This window comes from Somniosus microcephalus, unplaced genomic scaffold (genome assembly GCF_052327205.1).
Source record: "Somniosus microcephalus isolate GS21.2 unplaced genomic scaffold, FLI_Smic_1.0 unresolved_chr5, whole genome shotgun sequence".
NCBI classification, from domain to species: Eukaryota; Metazoa; Chordata; class Chondrichthyes; order Squaliformes; family Somniosidae; genus Somniosus; species Somniosus microcephalus.
Window position 1 is genome coordinate 31,982,285 of NW_028225183.1, and position 24,481 is coordinate 32,006,765.

The following is a 24,481-nucleotide window of genomic DNA, read 5'->3' on the forward strand; positions in this document are numbered from 1 at the left end:
AGCAGTAAGAAAAACATTACGCCTGAGCCCTTGCTGCGTAAGCCAATTCTCCCCATACTGATTATTTTGTTGGTTATCTTCAATCGGTGTCCTCTGGTTACCGTCACTCCTGCCACTGGCAAGCGTTTCTCCTTATTGCCTCTATCTGATCCCCTTATAATTTTGAAGGCCCCTTATTAAATTTCCTCTTAACTTCTGAGGAAAACAATCCCAGACTCGCAACATAACTAAAGTCCCTTAAATCTCGGGCCAATCAGCAAGACGTCAAACTGAGGGTCTCGCTCTGTATGTCTATTTTTGTCTACCTCTTTGCCCCTGTCTCTCTCTGTATAGGATTCTGAGGATGCTTGACAGGATAGATGCAGGGAGGATATTTCTCCTCCTGGGGGAATCGATAACTTGGGGGCAGAGCTCAGAATCAGTGGTCGCCCAATTAAAACAGAGATGAGGAGGAATTTCTTCTCTCAGAGTGTAGCGAAACTTTGGAATCCTCTACCCCAGAGAGCTGTGCAGGCGGAGTCATTGAATATAATCAAGGCGGAGACAGACATATGCTTGAGATACCGTGGAGTCACGGGTTTTGTGGAGTGGGCGGAAAAGTGGCGTTGATTCGAAGATCTGATCAGCCATGACATTATTGAATGGCGTGGCAGGCGCGACGAGGCGAATGGCACACCCCTGCTACAATTTCTTCTGTTCTTATTCTTATCTCTGTCCCTTCTGCCTCTTGTCCCTCTGTTCACAGGTCGATTTTTGCTCTGACAGATTCGGTATGTTTTAGTTCCTCGTTAGTATAGCGGTGAGTATCCCTGCCTGTAATGTGGAGACAGGGGTTCATCCCCCAAATTTAATCCTTTGGGCAGCTCCTTAAAATGCTCCTGGGAGAAGTTGAACCAGGACAAAATGAACTAAAATAATTTAAAATATGTACTGGCATAAGAAGAACTGTATAACAATTCCCCCATATTAAATTTCCTCCTAACCGTCGCAGGAAAACAATTCCAGACTCTCAACATAACTGAAGTCCGTTATCCCTCGGACCACTCTGCAAGACGTCAAACTGAGTCTGTCACGCGGGGGAACGGGGTTCAATTCCCCGACGGGGAGGATTATTAACATTCCCAATTTTAAACCTTCAGGCAGCTGCTTAAAATTACCCTGGGAAAAGTTGAATAGAACAAAGTGAACTACAATAATTTTAAAATAGAAACTGGCATATGTAGAACTGTATAACAACTCCCAGCACCAGTTCCTCGCTAGTAGCGTGTTCTCCTTCTGATTGCCTTTTGTGTGGGGCACTGAGGAGGGAGACTGAAAATGAGATAACAGCGGGAGAAAGCACGAATGCTCTTTCAAAGAGACAGCACAGGCACGATTGGCCGAATGGCCTCCCACCGTGCTGCCAGCCTCTATGAATGCATGACACTGAGATGGATATCTGAGACATACCCACACAAAGAGAGCACATACGGGTATTTTGTGTGTGTTTGCTGCTTTGTTTCAAGCACTGCATAACCATTTCCTCTACAATGTCGTGGATATTATCATGTTCAGTTTTCAATTCCCCGACGGCTTCTCTCTGACTTTATGCCTCTGACTCTGAGAAAAGCATAGAAGGAAATATATGGCAAATGGACGCCTGTGGCTTAGTGAACATGTCCTTTGTGTTCTCGTCTAAAAGATGTCATCTTGTACGAAAAGTTTGCCTGGCGTGAAAGTGATCTGAATTTCAAAGCAGCAAGGAGGAAAGTCTGCGTTGCTCTGCTTGCTGGCAGGCAGCTTCTTGCAGCTTCCTGCAGCTTCCCTGGTGGTCTAGTGGTTAGGATTCGGCGCTTTCACCGCCGCGGCCCGGGTTCGATTCCCGGTTAGGAAACAGTGCGTTTTGAGGCTGTTTGAAATGCCTCCAATCAATGCACCCGCGCGAAGCAATGCCTGCTCCTGATCAACCTTAGCAATTTCAACACTGCTGCTGCCTCAACAGGTACACAATGCACTTCCTTGCCTTTTGTAAAATGCCTGCTGTTTCAAATTCAGCAGGAAATTACATTTGGGACGAGACAATTTAAACGTGTACATGCCCACATTTAACTGCAGCTGACAGTGTCAGAACAGTCACGGTTATTATCAAACTTCCATGTATTTTCTTGCAGGCTGCACCCCCCTAACAAACTTAGCTTATCACAGCACGGCTATCAATCAACTCAACGCCAGTTTGAAGAATGCAACATTTGAAAGTTAGCAACGTGTGCAAGACTTTAGTGAGAGAGAGTTGGGCCGTGATAACATTTCTAAGCAGTAAGATATTCAGTAGGCCTGAGCCCTTGCTGCGTAATACAATTCTCCCCATACTGATTCTGCTATCTTCAATTGGTCTCCTCTGGTTACCGTCATACCTGCCACTGGCAAGCGTTTCTCCTTATTACCTCAATCAAATCCCCTTGTAATTTTGAAAGCCTCTTATTAAATTTCCTCTTAACCGTCTGAGGAAAACAATCACAAACTCTCAACATAACTGAAGTTCCTTATCCCTCGGACCACTCTGCAAGACGTCAAACTGACTGTCTCGCTCTGTATGTCTATCTTTGTCTCCCTCTTTGTCCCTGTCTCTCTCTGTATAGGATTCTGAGGATGCTTGACAGGATAGATGCAGGGAGGATGTTTCCCCTCCTGGGGGAATCTACAACTAGGGGGCAAAGCTCCAGGATATCCGGTCGCACATTTAAAACGGAGATGAGGAGGAATTTCTTCTCTCAGAATGTCGTGAATCTTTGGAATCCTCTACCCCAGAGAGCTGTGGAGGCGGAGCCACTGAATATATTCAAGGTGGAGGTAGACATATATTTGAGCTGCAGTGGAGTCAAGGGTTATGGGGATCGGGCAGGAAAGTGGCGTTGAGTAGAAGATCTGATCAGCCATGATCTTATTGAATGGCGGGGCAGGTTCGAGGGGCCGAATGGCCCACTCCTGCTCCTATTCCTTCTATTCTTATTTCTGTCCCTTCTGCCTCTGTCCCTCTGTTCACAGGTCGATTTTTGCTCTGACAGATTCGGCACTTTTCAGTTCCTCGGTAGTATAGTGGTGAGTATCCCCGCCTGTCACGCGGGCGACCGGGGTTCAATTCCCCGACGGGGAGAATTTTTAACATCCCCAATTTTAAACCTTTGGGCAGCTCCTTAAAAAGACCCTGGGAAAAGTTGAATAGAACAAAATGAACGAAAATAATTTTAAAATATGAACATGACGAAATTTATAACAACTCCCTGCACCAGTTCCTCGTTAGTAGAGTGTTCTCCTTCTGTTTGCCTGTTGTGTGGTGCACTGAGGAAGGAGAGAGAAAATGAGATAACAGCGGGAGAAAGCACGACTGCTCTTTCAAAGAGACAGCACAGGCACGATTGGCCGAATGGCCTCCCACCGTGCTGCCAGCCTCCATGAATGCATGACACTGAGATGGATATCTGAGACATACCCACACAAAGAGAGCACATACGGGTATTTTGTGTGTGTTTGCTGCTTTGTCTCAAGCACTGCATAACCATTTCCTGGACAATGTCGTGGATATTATGATGTTCAGTTTTCACTTCCCCGACGGCTTCTCTCTGACTTTATGCCTCTGTCTCTGAGAAAAGCATAGAAGGAAATATATGGCAAATGGACCCCTTCCCGCACTTGATGCTGTGGCTTAGTGAACATGTCCTTTGTGTTCTCGTCTAAAAGATGTCATCTTGTACGAAAAGTTTGCCTGGCGTGAAAGTGATCTGAATTTCAAAGCAGCAAGGAGGAAAGTCTGCGTTGCTCTGCTTGCTGGCAGGCAGCTTCTTGCAACTTCTTGCAGCTTCCCTGGTGGTCCAGTGGTTAGGATTCGGCGCTTTCACCGCCGCAGCCTGGGTTCGATTCCCGGTTAGGGAACAGTGCGTTTTGAGGCTGTTTGAAATGCCTCCAATCAATGCACCCGCGCGAAGCAATGTCTGCTCCTGATCAACCTTTGCAATTTCAACACTGCTGATGTCTCAACAGGTACACAATGCACTTCCTTGCCTTTTGTAAAATGCCTGCTGTTTCAAAGTCAGCAGGAAATTACATTTGCGACGAGACAATTTAAACGTGTACATGCCCACATTTAACTGCAGCTGACAGTGTCAGAACAGTCACTGTTATTATCAAACTTCCATGTATTTTCTTGCAGGCTGCACCCCCCTAACAAACATAGCTTATCACAGCACGGCTATCAATCAACTCAACGCCAGTTTGAAGAATGCAACATTTGAAAGTTAGCAACGTGTGCAAGACTTTAGTGAGAGAGAGTTGGGCCGTGATAACATTTCTAAGCAGTAAGATATTCAGTAGGCCTGAGCCCTTGCTGCGTAATACAATTCTCCCCATACTGATTCTGCTATCTTCAATTGGTCTCCTCTGGTAACCTCATACCTGCCACTGGCAAGCGTTTCTCCTTATTACCTCAATCAAATCCCCTTGTAATTTTGAAAGCCTCTTATTAAATATCCTCTTAACCGTCTGAGGAAAACAATCACAAACTCTCAACATAACTGAAGTTCCTTATCCCTCGGACCACTCTGCAAGACGTCAAACTGACTGTCTCGCTCTGTATGTCTATCTTTGTCTCCCTCTTTGTCCCTGTCTCTCTCTGTATAGGATTCTGAGGGTGCTTGACAGGATAGATGCAGGGAGGATGTTTCCCCTCCTGGGGGAATCTACAACTAGGGGGCAAAGCTCCAGGATATCCGGTCGCCCATTTAAAACGGAGATGAGGAGGAATTTCTTCTCTCAGAATGTCGTGAATCTTTGGAATCCTCTACCCCAGAGAGCTGTGGAGGCGGAGCCACTGAATATATTCAAGGTGGAGATAGACATATATTTGAGCTGCAGTGGAGTCAAGGGTTATGGGGAGCGGGCAGGAAAGTGGCGTTGAGTAGAAGATCTGATCAGCCATGATCTTATTGAATGGCGGGGCAGGCTCGAGGGGCCGAATGGCCCACTCCTGCTCCTATTCCTTCTGTTCTTATTCTTATTTCTGTCCCTTCTGCCTCTGTCCCTCTGTTCACAGGTCGATTTTTGCTCTGACAGATTCTGCACCTTTCAGTTCCTCGTTAGTATAGTGGTGAGTATCCCCGCCTGTCACGCGGGAGACCGGGGTTCAATTCCCCGACGGGGAGGATTTTTAACATCCCCAATTTTAAACCTTTGGGCAGCTCCTTAAAAAGACCCTGGGAAAAGTTGAATAGAACAAAATGAACGAAAATAATTTTAAAATATGTACATGACGAAATTTATAACAACTCCCTGCACCAGTTCCTCGTTAGTAGAGTGTTCTCCTTCTGTTTGCCTGTTGTGTGGGGCTCTGAGGAGGGAGAGAGAAAATGAGATAACAGCGGGAGAAAGCACGACTGCTCTTTCAAAGAGACAGCACAGGCACGATTGGCCGAATGGCCTCCCACCGTGCTGCCAGCCTCCATGAATGCATGACACTGAGATGGATATCTGAGACATACCCACACAAAGAGAGCACATACGGGTATTTTGTGTGTGTTTGCTGCTTTGTCTCAAGCACTGCATAACCATTTCCTCGACAATGTCGTGGATATTATGATGTCAGTTTTCACTTCCCCGACGGCTTCTCTCTGACTTTATGCCTCTGTCTCTGAGAAAAGCATAGAAGGAAATATATGGCAAATGGACGCCTTCCCGCACTTGATGCTGTGGCTTAGTGAACATGTCCTTTGTGTTCTCGTCTGAAAGATGTCATCTTGTACGAAAAGTTTGCCTGGCGTTAAAGTGATCTGAATTTCAAAGCAGCAAGGAGGAAAGTCTGCGTTGCTCTGCTTGCTGGCAGGCAGCTTCTTGCAGCTTTTTGCAGCTTCCCTGGTGATCTAGTGGTTAGGATTCGGCGCTTTCACCGCCGCGGCCCGGGTTCGATTCCCGGTTAGAAAACAGTGCGTTTTGAGGCTGTTTGAAATGCCTCCAATCAATGCACCCGCGCGAAGCAATGTCTGCTCCTGATCAACCTTTAGCAATTTCAACACTGCTGATGCCTCAACAGGTACACAATGCACTTCCTTGCCTTTTGTAAAATGCCTGCTGTTTCAAAGTCAGCAGGAAATTACATTTGGGACGAGACAATTTAAACGCGTATATGCCCACATTTAACTGCAGCTGACAGTGTCAGAACAGTCACGGTTATTATCAAACTTCCATGTATTTTCTTGCAGGCTGCACCCCCAAACAAACTTAGCTTATCACAGCACGGCTATCAATCAACTCAACGCCAGTTTGAAGAATGCAACATTTGAAAGTTAGCAAAGTGTGCAAGACTTTAGTGAGAGAGAGTTGGGCCGTGATAACATTTCTAAGCAGTAAGATATTCAGTAGGCCTGAGCCCTTGCTGCGTAATACAATTCTCCCCATACTGATTCTGCTATCTTCAATTGGTCTCCTCTGGTTACCGTCATACCTGCCACTGGCAAGCGTTTCTCCTTATTACCTCAATCAAATCCCCTTGTAATTTTGAAAGCCTCTTATTAAATTTCCTCTTAACCGTCTGAGGAAAACAATCACAAACTCTCAACATAACTGAAGTTCCTTATCCCTCGGACCACTCTGCAAGACGTCAAACTGACTGTCTCGCTCTGTATGTCTATCTTTGTCTCCCTCTTTGTCCCTGTCTCTCTCTGTATAGGATTCTGAGGTTGCTTGACAGGATAGATGCAGGGAGGATGTTTCCCCTCCTGGGGGAATCTACAACTAGGGGGCAAAGCTCCAGGATATCCGGTCGCCCATTTAAAACGGAGATGAGGAGGAATTTCTTCTCTCAGAATGTCGTGAATCTTTGGAATCCTCTACCCCAGAGAGCTGTGGAGGCGGAGTCACTGAATATATTCAAGGTGGAGATAGACATATATTTGAGCTGCAGTGGAGTCAAGGGTTATGGGGAGCGGGCAGGAAAGTGGCGTTGAGTAGAAGATCTGATCAGCCATGATCTTATTGAATGGCGGGGCAGGTTCGAGGGGCCGAATGGCCCACTCCTGCTCCTATTCCTTCTATTCTTATTTCTGTCCCTTCTGCCTCTGTCCCTCTGTTCACAGGTCGATTTTTGCTCTGACAGATTCGGCACCTTTCAATTCCTCGTTAGTATAGTGGTGAGTATCCCCGCCTGTCACGCGGGAGACCGGGGTTCAATTCCCCGACGGGGAGAATTTTTAACATCCCCAATTTTAAACTTTTGGGCAGCTCCTTAAAAAGACCCTGGGAAAAGTTGAATAGAACAAAATGAACGAAAATAATTTTAAAATATGAACATGACGAAATTTATAACAACTCCCTGCACCAGTTCCTCGTTAGTAGAGTGTTCTCCTTCTGTTTGCCTGTTGTGTGGGGCACTGAGGAGGGAGAGAGAAAATGAGATAACAGCGGGAGAAAGCACGACTGCTCTTTCAAAGAGACAGCACAGGCACGATTGGCCGAATGGCCTCCCACCGTGCTGCCAGCCTCCATGAATGCATGACACTGAGATGGATATCTGAGACATACCCACACAAAGAGAGCACATACGGGTATTTTGTGTGTGTTTGCTGCTTTTTCTCAAGCATTGCATAACCATTTCCTGGACAATGTCGTGGATATTATGATGTTCAGTTTTCACTTCCCCGACGGCTTCTCTATGACTTTATGCCTCTGTCTCTGAGAAAAGCATAGAAGGAAATATATGGCAAATGGACCCCTTCCCGCACTTGATGCTGTGGCTTAGTGAACATGTCCTTTGTGTTCTCGTCTAAAAGATGTCATCTTGTACGAAAAGTTTGCCTGGCGTGAAAGTGATCTGAATTTCAAAGCAGCAAGGAGGAAAGTCTGCGTTGCTCTGCTTGCTGGCAGGCAGCTTCTTGCAGCTTCTTGCAGCTTCCCTGGTGGTCTAGTGGTTAGGATTCGGCGCTTTCACCGCCGCGGCCCGGGTTCGATTCCCGGTTAGGGAACAGTGCGTTTTGAGGCTGTTTGAAATGCCTCCAATCAATGCACCCGCGCGAAGCAATGTCTGCTCCTGATCAACCTTTGCAATTTCAACGCTGCTGATGCCTCAACAGGTGCGCAATGCACTTCCTTGCCTTTTGTAAAATGCCTGCTGTTTCAAAGTCAGCAGGAAATTACATTTGGGACGAGACAATTTAAACGTGTACATGCCCACATTTAACTGCAGCTGACAGTGTCAGAACAGTCACTGTTATTATCAAACTTCCATGTATTTTCTTGCAGGCTGCACCCCCCTAACAAACATAGCTTATCACAGCACGGCTATCAATCAACTCAACGCCAGTTTGAAGAATGCAACATTTGAAAGTTAGCAACGTGTGCAAGACTTTAGTGAGAGAGAGTTGGGCCGTGATAACATTTCTAAGCAGTAAGATATTCAGTAGGCCTGAGCCCTTGCTGCGTAATACAATTCTCCCCATACTGATTCTGCTATCTTCAATTGGTCTCCTCTGGTTACCGTCATACCTGCCACTGGCAAGCGTTTCTCCTTATTACCTCAATCAAATCCCCTTGTAATTTTGAAAGCCTCTTATTAAATTTCCTCTTAACCGTCTGAGGAAAACAATCACAAACTCTCAACATAACTGAAGTTCCTTATCCCTCGGACCACTCTGCAAGACGTCAAACTGACTGTCTCGCTCTGTATGTCTATCTTTGTCTCCCTCTTTGTCCCTGTCTCTCTCTGTATAGGATTCTGAGGGTGCTTGACAGGATAGATGCAGGGAGGATGTTTCCCCTCCTGGGGGAATCTACAACTAGGGGGCAAAGCTCCAGGATATCCGGTCGCCCATTTAAAACGGAGATGAGGAGGAATTTGTTCTCTCAGAATGTCGTGAATCTTTGGAATCCTCTACCCCAGAGAGCTGTGGAGGCGGAGCCACTGAATATATTCAAGGTGGAGATAGACATATATTTGAGCTGCAGTGGAGTCAAGGGTTATGGGGAGCGGGCAGGAAAGTGGCGTTGAGTACAAGATCTGATCAGCCATGATCTTATTGAATGGCGGGGCAGGCTCGAGGGGCCGAATGGCCCACTCCTGCTCCTATTCCTTCTGTTCTTATTCTTATTTCTGTCCCTTCTGCCTCTGTCCCTCTGTTCACAGGTCGATTTTTGCTCTGACAGATTCGGCACCTTTCAGTTCCTCGTTAGTATAGTGGTGAGTATCCCCGCCTGTCACGCGGGAGACCGGGGTTCAATTCCCCGACGGGGAGAATTTTTAACATCCCCAATTTTAAACCTTTGGGCAGCTCCTTAAAAAGATCCTGGGAAAAGTTGAATAGAACAAAATGAACGAAAATAATTTTAAAATATGTACATGACGAAATTTATAACAACTCCCTGCACCAGTTCCTCGTTAGTAGAGTGTTCTCCTTCTGTTTGCCTGTTGTGTGGGGCTCTGAGGAGGGAGAGAGAAAATGAGATAACAGCGGGAGAAAGCACGACTGCTCTTTCAAAGAGACAGCACAGGCACGATTGGCCGAATGGCCTCCCACCGTGCTGCCAGCCTCCATGAATGCATGAAACTGAGATGGATATCTGAGACATACCCACACAAAGAGAGCACATACGGGTATTTTGTGTGTGTTTGCTGCTTTGTCTCAAGCACTGCATAACCATTTCCTCGACAATGTCGTGGATATTATGATGTCAGTTTTCACTTCCCCGACGGCTTCTCTATGACTTTATGCCTCTGTCTCTGAGAAAAGCATAGAAGGAAATATATGGCAAATGGACGCCTTCCCGCACTTGATGCTGTGGCTTAGTGAACATGTCCTTTGTGTTCTCGTCTAAAAGATGTCATCTTGTACGAAAAGTTTGCCTGGCGTTAAAGTGATCTGAATTTCAAAGCAGCAAGGACGAAAGTCTGCGTTGCTCTGCTTGCTGGCAGGCAGTTTCTTGCAGCTTCCCTGGTGGTCTAGTGGTTAGGATTCGGCGCTTTCACCGCCGCGGCCCGGGTTCGATTCCCGGTTAGGGAACAGTGCGTTTTGAGGCTGTTTGAAATGCCTCCAATCAATGCACCCGCGCGAAGCAATGTCTGCTCCTGATCAACCTTTAGCAATTTCAACACTGCTGATGCCTCAACAGGTACACAATGCACTTCCTTGCCTTTTGTAAAATGCCTGCTGTTTCAAAGTCAGCAGGAAATTACATTTGGGACGAGACAATTTAAACGCGTATATGCCCACATTTAACTGCAGTTGACAGTGTCAGAACAGTCACGGTTATTATCAAACTTCCATGTATATTCTTGCAGGCTGCACCCCTAACAAACTTAGCTTATCACAGCACGGTTATCAATCAACTCAACGCCAGTTTGAAGAATGCAACATTTGAAAGTTAGCAACGTGTGCAAGACTTTAGTGAGAGAGAGTTGGGCCGTGATAACATTTCTAAGCAGTAAGATATTCAGTAGGCCTGAGCCCTTGCTGCGTAATACAATTCTCCCCATACTGATTCTGCTATCTTCAATTGGTCTCCTCTGGTTACCGTCATACCTGCCACTGGCAAGCGTTTCTCCTTATTACCTCAATCAAATCCCCTTGTAATTTTGAAAGCCTCTTATTAAATTTCCTCTTAACCGTCTGAGGAAAACAATCACAAACTCTCAACATAACTGAAGTTCCTTATCCCTCGGACCACTCTGCAAGACGTCAAACTGAGTGTCTCGCTCTGTATGTCTATCTTTGTCTCCCTCTTTGTCCCTGTCTCTCTCTGTATAGGATTCTGAGGTGGCTTGACTGGATAGATGCAGGGAGGATGTTTCCCCTCCTGGGGGAATCTACAACTCGGGGGCAAAGCTCCAGGATATCCGGTCGCCCATTTAAAACGGAGATGAGGAGGAATTTCTTCTCTCAGAATGTCGTGAATCTTTGGAATCCTCTACCCCAGAGAGCTGTGGAGGCGGAGCCACTGAATATATTCAAGGTGGAGGTAGACATATATTTGAGCTGCAGTGGAGTCAAGGGTTATGGGGAGCGGGCAGGAAAGTGGCGTTGAGTAGAAGATCTGATCAGCCATGATCTTATTGAATGGCGGGGCAGGTTCGAGGGGCCGAATGGCCTGCTCCTGTTCCTTCTATTCTTATTTCTGTCCCTTCTGCCTCTGTCCCTCTGTTCAAAGGTCGATTTTTGCTTTGACCGATTCGGCACCTTTCAGTTTCTCGTTAGTATAGTGGTGAGTATCCCCGCCTGTCACGCGGGAGACCGGGGTTCAATTCCCCGACGGGGAGAATTTTTAACATCCCCAATTTTAAACTTTTGGGCAGCTCCTTAAAAAGACCCTGGGAAAAGTTGAATAGAACAAAATGAACGAAAATAATTTTAAAATATGAACATGACGAAATTTATAACAACTCCCTGCACCAGTTCCTCGTTAGTAGAGTGTTCTCCTTCTGTTTGCCTGTTGTGTGGGGCACTGAGGAGGGAGAGAGAAAATGAGATAACAGCGGGAGAAAGCACGACTGCTCTTTCAAAGAGACAGCACAGGCACGATTGGCCGAATGGCCTCCCACCGTGCTGCCAGCCTCCATGAATGCATGACACTGAGATGGATATCTGAGACATACCCACACAAAGAGAGCACATACGGGTATTTTGTGTGTGTTTGCTGCTTTTTCTCAAGCACTGCATAACCATTTCCTGGACAATGTCGTGGATATTATGATGTTCAGTTTTCACTTCCCCGACGGCTTCTCTATGACTTTATGCCTCTGTCTCTGAGAAAAGCATAGAAGGAAATATATGGCAAATGGACCCCTTCCCGCACTTGATGCTGTGGCTTAGTGAACATGTCCTTTGTGTTCTCGTCTAAAAGATGTCATCTTGTACGAAAAGTTTGCCTGGCGTGAAAGTGATCTGAATTTCAAAGCAGCAAGGAGGAAAGTCTGCGTTGCTCTGCTTGCTGGCAGGCAGCTTCTTGCAGCTTCTTGCAGCTTCCCTGGTGGTCTAGTGGTTAGGATTCGGCGCTCTCACCGCCGCGGCCCGGGTTCGATTCCCGGTTAGGGAACAGTGCGTTTTGAGGCTGTTTGAAATGCCTCCAATCAATGCACCCGCGCGAAGCAATGTCTGCTCCTGATCAACCTTTGCAATTTCAACACTGCTGATGCCTCAACAGGTGCGCAATGCACTTCCTTGCCTTTTGTAAAATGCCTGCTGTTTCAAAGTCAGCAGGAAATTACATTTGGGACGAGACAATTTAAACGTGTACATGCCCACATTTAACTGCAGCTGACAGTGTCAGAACAGTCACTGTTATTATCAAACTTCCATGTATTTTCTTGCAGGCTGCACCCCCCTTACAAACATAGCTTATCACAGCACGGCTATCAATCAACTCAACGCCAGTTTGAAGAATGCAACATTTGAAAGTTAGCAACGTGTGCAAGACTTTAGTGAGAGAGAGTTGGGCCGTGATAACATTTCTAAGCAGTAAGATATTCAGTAGGCCTGAGCCCTTGCTGCGTAATACAATTCTCCCCATACTGATTCTGCTATCTTCAATTGGTCTCCTCTGGTTACCGTCATTCCTGCCACTGGCAAGCGTTTCTCCTTATTACCTCAATCAAATCCCCTTGTAATTTTGAAAGCCTCTTATTAAATTTCCTCTTAACCGTCTGAGGAAAACAATCACAAACTCTCAACATAACTGAAGTTCCTTATCCCTCGGACCACTCTGCAAGACGTCAAACTGACTGTCTCGCTCTGTATGTCTATCTTTGTCTCCCTCTTTGTCCCTGTCTCTCTCTGTATAGGATTCTGAGGGTGCTTGACAGGATAGATGCAGGGAGGATGTTTCCCCTCCTAGGGGAATCTACAACTAGGGGGCAAAGCTCCAGGATATCCGGTCGCCCATTTAAAACGGAGATGAGGAGGAATTTCTTCTCTCAGAATGTCGTGAATCTTTGGAATCCTCTACCCCAGAGAGCTGTGGAGGCGGAGCCACTGAATATATTCAAGGTGGAGATAGACATATATTTGAGCTGCAGTGGAGTCAAGGGTTATGGGGAGCGGGCAGGAAAGTGGCGTTGAGTAGAAGATCTGATCAGCCATGATCTTATTGAATGGCGGGGCAGGTTCGAGGGGCCGAATGGCCCACTCCTGCTCCTGTTCCTTCTATTCTTATTTCTGTCCCTTCTGCCTCTGTCCCTCTGTTCAAAGGTCGATTTTTGCTTTGACAGATTCGGCACCTTTCAGTTCCTCGTTAGTATAGTGGTGAGTATCCCCGCCTGTCACGCGGGAGACCGGGGTTCAATTCCCCGACGGGGAGAATTTTTAACATCCCCAATTTTAAACCTTTGGGCAGCTCCTTAAAAAGACCCTGGGAAAAGTTGAATAGAACAAAATGAACGAAAATAATTTTAAAATATGAACGTGACGAAATTTATAACAACTCCCTGCACCAGTTCCTCGTTAGTAGAGTGTTCTCCTTCTGTTTGCCTGTTGTGTGGGGCACTGAGGAGGGAGAGAGAAAATGAGATAACAGCGGGAGAAAGCACGACTGCTCTTTCAAAGAGACAGCACAGGCACGATTGGCAGAATGGCCTCCCACCGTGCTGCCAGCCTCCATGAATGCATGACACTGAGATGGATATCTGAGACATACCCACACAAAGAGAGCACATACGGGTATTTTGTGTGTGTTTGCTGCTTTTTCTCAAGCACTGCATAACCATTTCCTGGACAATGTCGTGGATATTATGATGTTCAGTTTTCACTTCCCCGACGGCTTCTCTATGACTTTATGCCTCTGTCTCTGAGAAAAGCATAGAAGGAAATATATGGCAAATGGACGCCTTCCCGCACTTGATGCTGTGGCTTAGTGAACATGTCCTTTGTGTTCTCGTCTAAAAGATGTCATCTTGTACGAAAAGTTTGCCTGGCGTGAAAGTGATCTGAATTTCAAAGCAGCAAGGAGGAAAGTCTGCGTTGCTCTGCTTGCTGGCAGGCAGCTTCTTGCAGCTTCTTGCAGCTTCCCTGGTGGTCTAGTGGTTAGGATTCGGCGCTTTCACCGCCGTCGGCCCGGGTTCGATTCCCGGTTAGGGAACAGTGCGTTTTGAGGCTGTTTGAAATGCCTCCAATCAATGCACCCGCGCGAAGCAATGTCTGCTCCTGATCAACCTTTGCAATTTCAACACTGCTGATGCCTCAACAGGTGCGCAATGCACTTCCTTGCCTTTTGTAAAATGCCTGCTGTTTCAAAGTCAGCAGGAAATTACATTTGGGACGAGACAATTTAAACGTGTACATGCCCACATTTAACTGCAGCTGACAGTGTCAGAACAGTCACTGTTATTATCAAACTTCCATGTATTTTCTTGCAGGCTGCACCCCCCTAACAAACATAGCTTATCACAGCACGGCTATCAATCAACTCAACGCCAGTTTGAAGAATGCAACATTTGAAAGTTAGCAACGTGTGCAAGACTTTAGTGAGAGAGAGTTGGGCCGTGATAACATTTCTAAGCAGTAAGATATTCAGTAGGCCTGAGCCCTTGCTGCGTAATACAATTCTCCCCATACTGATTCTGCTATCTTCAATTGGTCTCCTCTGGTTACCGTCATACCTGCCACTGGCAAGCGTTTCTCCTTATTACCTCAATCAAATCCCCTTGTAATTTTGAAAGCCTCTTATTAAATTTCCTCTTAACCGTCTGAGGAAAACAATCACAAACTCTCAACATAACTGAAGTTCCTTATCCCTCGGACCACTCTGCAAGACGTCAAACCGACTGTCTCGCTCTGTATGTCTATCTTTGTCTCCCTCTTTGTCCCTGTCTCTCTCTGTATAGGATTCTGAGGGTGCTTGACAGGATAGATGCAGGGAGGATGTTTCCCCTCCTAGGGGAATCTACAACTAGGGGGCAAAGCTCCAGGATATCCGGTCGCCCATTTAAAACGGAGATGAGGAGGAATTTCTTCTCTCAGAATGTCGTGAATCTTTGGAATCCTCTACCCCAGTGAGCTGTGGAGGCGGAGCCACTGAATATATTCAAGGTGGAGATAGACATATATTTGAGCTGCAGTGGAGTCAAGGGTTATGGGGAGCGGGCAGGAAAGTGGCGTTGAGTAGAAGATCTGATCAGCCATGATCTTATTGAATGGCGGGGCAGGCTCGAGGGGCCGAATGGCCCACTCCTGCTCCTATTCCTTCTGTTCTTACTCTTATTTCTGTCCCTTCTGCCTCTGTCCCTCTGTTCACAGGTCGATTTTTGCTCTGACAGATTCGGCACCTTTCAGTTCCTCGTTAGTATAGTGGTGAGTATCCCCGCCTGTCACGCGGGAGACCGGGGTTCAATTCCCCGACGGGGAGAATTTTTAACATCCCCAATTTTAAACCTTTGAGCAGCTCCTCAAAAAGACCCTGGGAAAAGTTGAATAGAACAAAATGAACGAAAATAATTTTAAAATAGGTACATGACGAAATTTATAACAACTCCCTGCACCAGTTCCTCGTTAGTAGAGTGTTCTCCTTCTGTTTGCCTGTTGTGTGGGGCTCTGAGGAGGGAGAGAGAAAATGAGATAACAGCGGGAGAAAGCACGACTGCTCTATCAAAGAGACAGCACAGGCACGATTGGCCGAAAGGCCTCCCACCGTGCTGCCAGCCTCCATGAATGCATGACACTGAGATGGATATCTGAGACATACCCACACAAAGAGAGCACATACGGGTATTTTGTGTGTGTTTGCTGCTTTGTCTCAAGCACTGCATAAACATTTGCTCGACAATGTCGTGGATATTATGATGTCAGTTTTCACTTCCCCGACGGCTTCTCTCTGACTTTATGCCTCTGTCTCTGAGAAAAGCATAGAAGGAAATATATGGCAAATGGACGCCTTCCCGCACTTGATGCTGTGGCTTAGTGAACATGTCCTTTGTGTTCTCGTCTAAAAGATGTCATCTTGTACGAAAGGTTTGCCTGGCGTTGAAGTGATCTGAATTTCAAAGCAGCAAGGAGGAAAGTCTGCGTTGCTCTGCTTGCTGGCAGGCAGTTTCTTGCAGCTTCCCTGGTGGTCTAGTGGTTTGGATTCGGCGCTTTCACCGCCGCGGCCCGGGTTCGATTCCCGGTTAGAGAACAGTGCGTTTTGAGGCTGTTTGAAATGCCTCCAATCAATGCACCCGCGCGAAGCAATGTCTGCTCCTGATCAACCTTTAGCAATTTCAACACTGCTGATGCCTCAACAGGCACACAATGCACTTCCTTGCCTTTTGTAAAATGCCTGCTATTTCAAAGTCAGCAGGAAATTACATTTGGGACGAGACAATTTAAACGCGTATATGCCCACATTTAACTGCAGCTGACAGTGTCAGAACAGTCACGGTTATTATCAAACTTCCATGTATATTCTTGCAGGCTGCACCCCTAACAAACTTAGCTTATCACAGCACGGCTATCAATCAACTCAACGCTAGTTTGAAGAATGCAACATTTGAAAGTTAGCAACGTGTGCAAGACTTTAGTGAGAGAGAGTTGGGCCGTGATAACATTTCTAAGCAGTAAGATATTCAGTAGGCCTGAGCCCTTGCTGCGTAATACAATTCTCCCCATACTGATTCTGCTATCTTCAATTGGTCTCCTCTGGTTACCGTCATACCTGCCACTGGCAAGCGTTTCTCCTTATTACCTCAATCAAATCCCCTTGTAATTTTGAAAGCCTCTTATTAAATTTCCTCTTAACCGTCTGAGGAAAACAATCACAAACTCTCAACATAACTGAAGTTCCTTATCCCTCGGACCACTCTGCAAGACGTCAAACTGACTGTCTCGCTCTGTATGTCTATCTTTGTCTCCCTCTTTGTCCCTGTCTCTCTCTGTATAGGATTCTGAGGGTGCTTGACAGGATAGATGCAGGGAGGATGTTTCCCCTCCTAGGGGAATCTACAACTAGGGGGCAAAGCTCCAGGATATCCGGTCGCCCATTTAAAACGGAGATGAGGAGGAATTTCTTCTCTCAGAATGTCGTGAATCTTTGGAATCCTCTACCCCAGTGAGCTGTGGAGGCGGAGCCACTGAATATATTCAAGGTGGAGATAGACATATATTTGAGCTGCAGTGGAGTCAAGGGTTATGGGGAGCGGGCAGGAAAGTGGCGTTGAGTAGAAGATCTGATCAGCCATGATCTTATTGAATGGCGGGGCAGGTTCGAGGGGCCGAATGGCCTGCTCCTGTTCCTTCTATTCTTATTTCTGTCCCTTCTGCCTCTGTCCCTCTGTTCAAAGGTCGATTTTTGCTTTGATAGATTCGGCACCTTTCAGTTCCTCGTTAGTATAGTGGTGAGTATCCCCGCATGTCACGCGGGAGACCGGGGTTCAATTCCCCGACGGGGAGAATTTTTAACATCCCCAATTTTAAACCTTTGGGCAGCTCCTTAAAAAGACCCTGGGAAAAGTTGAATAGAACAAAATGATCGAAAATAATTTTAAAATATGAACATGACGAAATTTATAACAACTCCCTGCACCAGTTCCTCGTTAGTAGAGTGTTCTCCTTCTGTTTGCCTGTTGTGTGGGGCACTGAGGAGGGAGAGAGAAAATGAGATAACAGCGGGAGAAAGCACGACTGCTCTTTCAAAGAGACAGCACAGGCACGATTGGCCGAATGGCCTCCCACCGTGCTGCCAGCCTCCATGAATGCATGACACTGAGATGGATATCTGAGACATACCCACACAAAGAGAGCACATACGGGTATTTTGTGTGTGTTTGCTGCTTTGTCTCAAGCACTGCATAACCATTTCCTGGACAATGTCGTGGATATTATGATGTTCAGTTTTCACTTCCCCGACGGCTTCTCTATGACTTTATGCCTCTGTCTCTGAGAAAAGCATAGAAGGTAATATATGGCAAATGGACCCCTTCCCGCACTTGATGCTGTGGCTTAGTGAACATGTCCTTTGTGTTCTCGTCTAAAAGATGTCATCTTGTACGAAAAGTTTGCCTGGCGTTAAAGTGATCTGAATTTCAAAGCAGCAAGGAGGAAGGTCTGCGTTGCTCTGCTTGCTGGCAGGCAGCTTCTTGCAGCTTCCCTGGTGGTCTAGTGGTTAAGATTCGGCGCTTTCACTGCCGCGGCCCGGGTTCGATTCCCGATTAGAGAACAGTGCGTTTTGAGGCTGTTTGAAATGCCTCCAATCAATGCACCCGCGCGAAGCAATGCCTGCTCCTGATCAACCTTTGCAATTTCAACACTGCTGCTGCCTCAACAGGTACACAATGCACTTCCTTGCCTTTTGTAAAATGCCTGCTGTTTCAAAGTCAGCAGGAAATTACATTTGGGACGAGACAATTTAAACGTGTACATGCCCACATTTAACTGCAGCTGACAGTGTCAGAACAGTCACGGTTATTATCAAACTTCCATGTATTTTCTTGCAGGCTGCACCCCCCTAACAAACTTAGCTTATCACAGCACGGCTATCAATCAACTCAACGCCAGTTTGAAGAATGCAACATTTGAAAGTCAGCAAAGTGTGCAAGACTTTAGTGAGAGAGAGTTGGGCCGTGATAACATTTCTAAGCAGTAAGATATTCAGTAGGCCTGAGCCCTTGCTGCATAATACAATTCTCCCCATACTGATTCTGCTATCTTCAATTGGTCTCCTCTGGTTACCGTCATACCTGCCACTGGCAAGCGTTTCTCCTTATTACCTCAATCAAATCCCCTTGTAATTTTGAAAGCCTCTTATTAAATTTCCTCTTAACCGTCTGAGGAAAACAATCACAAACTCTCAACATAACTGAAGTTCCTTATCCCTCGGACCACTCTGCAAGACGTCAAACTGACTGTCTCGCTCTGTATGTCTATCTTTGTCTCCCTCTTTGTCCCTGTCTCTCTCTGTATAGGATTCTGAGGGTGCTTGACAGGATAGATGCAGGGAGGATGTTTCCCCTCCTAGGGGAATCTACAACTAGGGGGCAAAGCTCCAGGATATCCGGTCGCCCATTTAAAACGGAGATGAGGAGGAATTTCTTCTCTCAGAATGTCGTGAATCTTTGGAATCCTCTACCCCAGAGAGCTGTGGAGGCGGAGCCACTGAATATATTCAAGGTGGAGATAGACATATATTTGAGCTGCAGTGGAGTCAAGGGTTATGGGGAGCGGGCAGGAAAGTGGCGTTGAGTAGAAGATCTGATCAGCCATGATCTTATTGAATGGCGGGGCAGGCTCGAGGGGCCGAATGGCCCACTCCTGCTCCTATTCCTTCTGTTCTTATTCTTATTTCTGTCCCTTCTGCCTCTGTCCCTCTGTTCACAGGTCGATTTTTGCTCTGACCGATTCGGCACCTTTCAGTTCCTCGTTAGTATAGTGGTGAGTATCCCCGCCTGTCACGCGGGAGACCGGGGTTCAATTCCCCGACGGGGAGAATTTTTAACATCCCCAATTTTAAACCTTTGAGCAGCTCCTCAAAAAGACCCTGGGAAAAGTTGAATAGAACAAAATGAACGAAAATAATTTTAAAATAGGTACATGACGAAATTTATAACAACTCCCTGCACCAGTTCCTCGTTAGTAGAGTGTTCTCCTTCTGTTTGCCTGTTGTGTGGGGCTCTGAGGAGGGAGAGAGAAAATGAGATAACAGCGGGAGAAAGCACGACTGCTCTTTCAAAGAGACAGCACAGGCACGATTGGCCGAAAGGCCTCCCACCGTGCTGCCAGCCTCCATGAATGCATGACACTCAGATGGATATCTGAGACATACCCACACAAAGAGAGCACATACGGGTATTTTGTGTGTGTTTGCTGCTTTGTCTCAAGCACTGCATAAACATTTGCTCGACAATGTCGTGGATATTATGATGTCAGTTTTCACTTCCCCGACGGCTTCTCTCTGACTTTATGCCTCTGTCTCTGAGAAAAGCATAGAAGGAAATATATGGCAAATGGACGCCTTCCCGCACTTGATGCTGTGGCTTAGTGAACATGTCCTTTGTGTTCTCGTCTAAAATATGTCATCTTGTACGAAAGGTTTGCCTGGCGTTAAAGTGATCTGAATTTCAAAGCAGCAAGGAGGAAAGTCTGCGTTGCTCTGCTTGCTGGCAGGCAGTTTCTTGCAGCTTCCCTGGTGGTCTAGTGGTTTGGATTCGGCGCATTCACCGCCGCGGCCCGGGTTCGATTCCCGGTTAGGGAACAGTGCGTTTTGAGGCTGTTTGAAATGCCTCCAATCAATGCACCCGCGCGAAGCAATGTCTGCTCCTGATCAACCTTTAGCAATTTCAACACTGCTGATGCCTCAACAGGCACACAATGCACTTCCTTGCCTTTTGTAAAATGCCTGCTGTTTCAAAGTCAGCAGGAAATTACATTTGGGACGAGACAATTTAAACGCGTATATGCCCACATTTAACTGCAGCTGACAGTGTCAGAACAGTCACGGTTATTATCAAACTTCCATGTATATTCTTGCAGGCTGCACCCCTAACAAACTTAGCTTATCACAGCACGGCTATCAATCAACTCAACGCCAGTTTGAAGAATGCAACATTTGAAAGTTAGCAACGTGTGCAAGACTTTAGTGAGAGAGAGTTGGGCCGTGATAACATTTCTAAGCAGTAAGATATTCAGTAGGCCTGAGCCCTTGCTGCGTAATACAATTCTCCCCATACTGATTCTGCTATCTTCAATTGGTCTCCTCTGGTTACCGTCATACCTGCCACTGGCAAGCGTTTCTCCTTATTACCTCAATCAAATCCCCTTGTAATTTTGAAAGCCTCTTATTAAATTTCCTCTTAACCGTCTGAGGAAAACAATCACAAACTCTCAACATCACTGAAGTTCCTTATCCCTCGGACCACTCTGCAAGACGTCAAACTGAGTGTCTCGCTATGTATGTCTATCTTTGTCTCCCTCTTTGTCCCTGTCTCTCTCTGTATAGGATTCTGAGGTGGCTTGACTGGATAGATGCAGGGAGGATGTTTCCCCTCCTGGGGGAATCTACAACTAGGGGGCAAAGCTCCAGGATATCCGGTCGCCCATTTAAAACGGAGATGAGGAGGAATTTCTTCTCTCAGAATGTCGTGAATCTTTGGAATCCTCTACCCCAGAGAGCTGTGGAGGCGGAGCCACTGAATATATTCAAGGTGGAGGTAGACATATATTTGAGCTGCAGTGGAGTCAAGGGTTATGGGGAGCGGGCAGGAAAGTGGCGTTGAGTAGAAGATCTGATCAGCCATGATCTTATTGAATGGCGGGGCAGGTTCGAGGGGCCGAATGGCCTGCTCCTGTTCCTTCTATTCTTATTTCTGTCCCTTCTGCCTCTGTCCCTCTGTTCAAAGGTCGATTTTTGCTTTGACAGATTCGGCACCTTTCAGTTCCTCGTTAGTATAGTGGTGAGTATCCCCGCCTGTCACGCGGGAGACCGGGGTTCAATTCCCCGACGGGGAGAATTTTTAACATCCCCAATTTTAAACCTTTGGGCAGCTCCTTAAAAAGACCCTGGGAAAAGTTGAATAAAACAAAATGAACGAAAATAATTTTAAAATATGAACATGACGAAATTTATAACAACTCCCTGCACCAGTTCCTCGTTAGTAGAGTGTTCTCCTTCTGTTTGCCTGTTGTGTGGGGCACTGAGGAGGGAGAGAGAAAATGAGATAACAGCGGGAGAAAGCACGACTGCTCTTTCAAAGAGACAGCACAGGCACGATTGGCCGAATGGCCTCCCACCGTGCTGCCAGCCTCCATGAATGCATGACACTGAGATGGATATCTGAGACATACCCACACAAAGAGAGCACATACGGGTATTTTGTGTGTGTTTGCTGCTTTGTCTCAAGCACTGCATAACCATTTCCTGGACAATGTCGTGGATATTATGATGTTCAGTTTTCACTTCCCCGACGGCTTCTCTATGACTTGATGCCTCTGTCTCTGAGAAAAGCATAGAAGGTAATATATGGCAAATGGACCCCTTCCCGCACTTGATGCTGTGGCTTAGTGAACATGTCCTTTGTGTTCTCGTCTAAAAGATGTCATCTTGTACGAAAAGTTTGCCTGGCGTTAAAGTGATCTGAATTTCAAAGCAGCAAGGAGGAAAGTCTGCGTTGCTCTGCTTGCTGGCAGGCAGCTTTTTGCAGCTTCCCTGGTGGTCTAGTGGTTAAGATTCGGCGCTTTCACTGCAGCGGCCCGGGTTCGATTCCCGATTAGAGAACAGTGCGTTTTGAGGCTGTTTGAAATGCCTCCAATCAATGCACCCGCGCGAAGCAATGCCTGCTCCTGATCAACCTTTGCAATTTCAACACTGCTGCTGCCTCAACAGGTACACAATGCACTTCCTTGCCTTTTGTAAAATGCCTGCTGTTTCAAAGTCAGCAGGAAATTACATTTGGGACGAGACAATTTAAACGTGTACATGCCCACATTTAACTGCAGCTGACAGTGTCAGAACAGTCACGGTTATTATCAAACTTCCATGTATTTTCTTGCAGGCTGCACCCCCCTAACAAACTTAGCTTATCACAGCACGGCTATCAATCAACTCAACGCCAGTTTGAAGAATGCAACATTTGAAAGTCAGCAAAGTGTGCAAGACTTTAGTGAGAGAGAGTTGGGCCGTGATAACATTTCTAAGCAGTAAGATATTCAGTAGGCCTGAGCCCTTGCTGCATAATACAATTCTCCCCATACTGATTCTGCTATCTTCAATTGGTCTCCTCTGGTTACCGTCATACCTGCCACTGGCAAGCGTTTCTCCTTATTACCTCAATCAAATCCCCTTGTAATTTTGAAAGCCTCTTATTAAATTTCCTCTTAACCGTCTGAGGAAAACAATCACAAACTCTCAACATAACTGAAGTTCCTTATCCCTCGGACCACTCTGCAAGACGTCAAACTGACTGTCTCGCTCTGTATGTCTATCTTTGTCTCCCTCTTTGTCCCTGTCTCTCTCTGTATAGGATTCTGAGGGTGCTTGACAGGATAGATGCAGGGAGGATGTTTCCCCTCCTAGGGGAATCTACAACTAGGGGGCAAAGCTCCAGGATATCCGGTCGCCCATTTAAAACGGAGATGAGGAGGAATTTCTTCTCTCAGAATGTCGTGAATCTTTGGAATCCTCTACCCCAGAGAGCTGTGGAGGCGGAGCCACTGAATATATTCAAGGTGGAGATAGACATATATTTGAGCTGCAGTGGAGTCAAGGGTTATGGGGAGCGGTCAGGAAAGTGGCGTTGAGTAGAAGATCTGATCAGCCATGATCTTATTGAATGGCGGGGCAGGCTCGAGGGGCCGAATGGCCCACTCCTGCTCCTATTCCTTCTGTTCTTATTCTTATTTCTGTCCCTTCTGCCTCTGTCCCTCTGTTCACAGGTCGATTTTTGCTCTGACAGATTCGGCACCTTTCAGTTCCTCGTTAGTATAGTGGTGAGTATCACCGCCTGTCACGCGGGAGACCGGGGTTCAATTCCCCGACGGGGAGAATTTTTAACATCCCCAATTTTAAACCTTTGAGCAGCTCCTTAAAAAGACCCTGGGAAAAGTTGAATAGAACAAAATGAACGAAAATAATTTTAAAATATGTACATGACGAAATTTATAACAACGCCCTGCACCAGTTCCTCGTTAGTAGAGTGTTCTCCTTCTGTTTGCCTGTTGTGTGGGGCTCTGAGGAGGGAGAGAGAAAATGAGATAACAGCGGGAGAAAGCACGACTGCTCTTTCAAAGAGACAGCACAGGCACGATTGGCCGAAAGGCCTCCCACCGTGCTGCCAGCCTCCATGAATGCATGACACTGAGATGGATATCTGAGACATACCCACACAAAGAGAGCACATACGGGTATTTTGTGTGTGTTTGCTGCTTTGTCTCAAGCACTGCATAACCATTTCCTGGACAATGTCGTGGATATTATGATGTTCAGTTTTCACTTCCCCGACGGCTTCTCTCTGACTTTATGCCTCTGTCTCTGAGAAAAGCATAGAAGGAAATATATGGCAAATGGACGCCTTCCCGCACTTGATGCTGTGGCTTAGTGAACATGTCCTTTGTGTTCTCGTCTAAAAGATGTCATCTTGTACGAAAGGTTTGCCTGGCGTTAAAGTGATCTGAATTTCAAAGCAGCAAGGAGGAAAGTCTGCGTTGCTCTGCTTGCTGGCAGGCAGTTTTTTGCAGCTTCCCTGGTGGTCTAGTGGTTTGGATTCGGCGCTTTCACCGCCGCGGCCCGGGTTCGATTCCCGGTTAGGGAACAGTGCGTTTTGAGGCTGTTTGAAATGCCTCCAATCAATGCACCCGCGCGAAGCAATGTCTGCTCCTGATCAACCTTTAGCAATTTCAACACTGCTGATGCCTCAACAGGCACACAATGCACTTCCTTGCCTTTTGTAAAATGCCTGCTGTTTCAAAGTCAGCAGGAAATTACATTTGGGACGAGACAATTTAAACGCGTATATGCCCACATTTAACTGCAGCTGACAGTGTCAGAACAGTCACGGTTATTATCAAACTTCCATGTA

The 24,481-nt window shown here is 46.4% G+C and overlaps 13 non-coding genes across 13 annotated transcripts; all 13 read left to right on the forward strand.

Moving 5' to 3' along the window:
• Positions 1-1,801: 1,801 nt before the first annotated feature.
• On the forward strand, positions 1,802-1,873 carry trnae-uuc (transfer RNA glutamic acid (anticodon UUC)). The gene has a single exon. It is a non-coding gene; the product is annotated as a tRNA-Glu (tRNA).
• Positions 1,874-5,102: 3,229 nt separating this feature from the next.
• On the forward strand, positions 5,103-5,174 carry trnad-guc (transfer RNA aspartic acid (anticodon GUC)). Its single transcript has one exon. It is a non-coding gene; the product is annotated as a tRNA-Asp (tRNA).
• A 1,963-nt stretch (positions 5,175-7,137) lies between these two features.
• On the forward strand, positions 7,138-7,209 carry trnad-guc (transfer RNA aspartic acid (anticodon GUC)). The gene has a single exon. It is a non-coding gene; the product is annotated as a tRNA-Asp (tRNA).
• Positions 7,210-7,913: 704 nt separating this feature from the next.
• Positions 7,914-7,985, forward strand: trnae-uuc (transfer RNA glutamic acid (anticodon UUC)). Its single transcript has one exon. It is a non-coding gene; the product is annotated as a tRNA-Glu (tRNA).
• A 1,194-nt stretch (positions 7,986-9,179) lies between these two features.
• trnad-guc (transfer RNA aspartic acid (anticodon GUC)) lies at positions 9,180-9,251 on the forward strand. The gene has a single exon. It is a non-coding gene; the product is annotated as a tRNA-Asp (tRNA).
• A 693-nt stretch (positions 9,252-9,944) lies between these two features.
• trnae-uuc (transfer RNA glutamic acid (anticodon UUC)) lies at positions 9,945-10,016 on the forward strand. The gene has a single exon. It is a non-coding gene; the product is annotated as a tRNA-Glu (tRNA).
• A 1,957-nt stretch (positions 10,017-11,973) lies between these two features.
• On the forward strand, positions 11,974-12,045 carry trnae-cuc (transfer RNA glutamic acid (anticodon CUC)). The gene has a single exon. It is a non-coding gene; the product is annotated as a tRNA-Glu (tRNA).
• A 1,188-nt stretch (positions 12,046-13,233) lies between these two features.
• trnad-guc (transfer RNA aspartic acid (anticodon GUC)) lies at positions 13,234-13,305 on the forward strand. Its single transcript has one exon. It is a non-coding gene; the product is annotated as a tRNA-Asp (tRNA).
• Positions 13,306-14,009: 704 nt separating this feature from the next.
• On the forward strand, positions 14,010-14,082 carry trnae-uuc (transfer RNA glutamic acid (anticodon UUC)). Its single transcript has one exon. It is a non-coding gene; the product is annotated as a tRNA-Glu (tRNA).
• A 1,194-nt stretch (positions 14,083-15,276) lies between these two features.
• trnad-guc (transfer RNA aspartic acid (anticodon GUC)) lies at positions 15,277-15,348 on the forward strand. Its single transcript has one exon. It is a non-coding gene; the product is annotated as a tRNA-Asp (tRNA).
• Positions 15,349-19,326: 3,978 nt separating this feature from the next.
• trnad-guc (transfer RNA aspartic acid (anticodon GUC)) lies at positions 19,327-19,398 on the forward strand. The gene has a single exon. It is a non-coding gene; the product is annotated as a tRNA-Asp (tRNA).
• A 1,946-nt stretch (positions 19,399-21,344) lies between these two features.
• Positions 21,345-21,416, forward strand: trnad-guc (transfer RNA aspartic acid (anticodon GUC)). Its single transcript has one exon. It is a non-coding gene; the product is annotated as a tRNA-Asp (tRNA).
• A 2,726-nt stretch (positions 21,417-24,142) lies between these two features.
• trnae-uuc (transfer RNA glutamic acid (anticodon UUC)) lies at positions 24,143-24,214 on the forward strand. Its single transcript has one exon. It is a non-coding gene; the product is annotated as a tRNA-Glu (tRNA).
• The last annotated feature ends 267 nt before the right edge of the window (positions 24,215-24,481 follow it).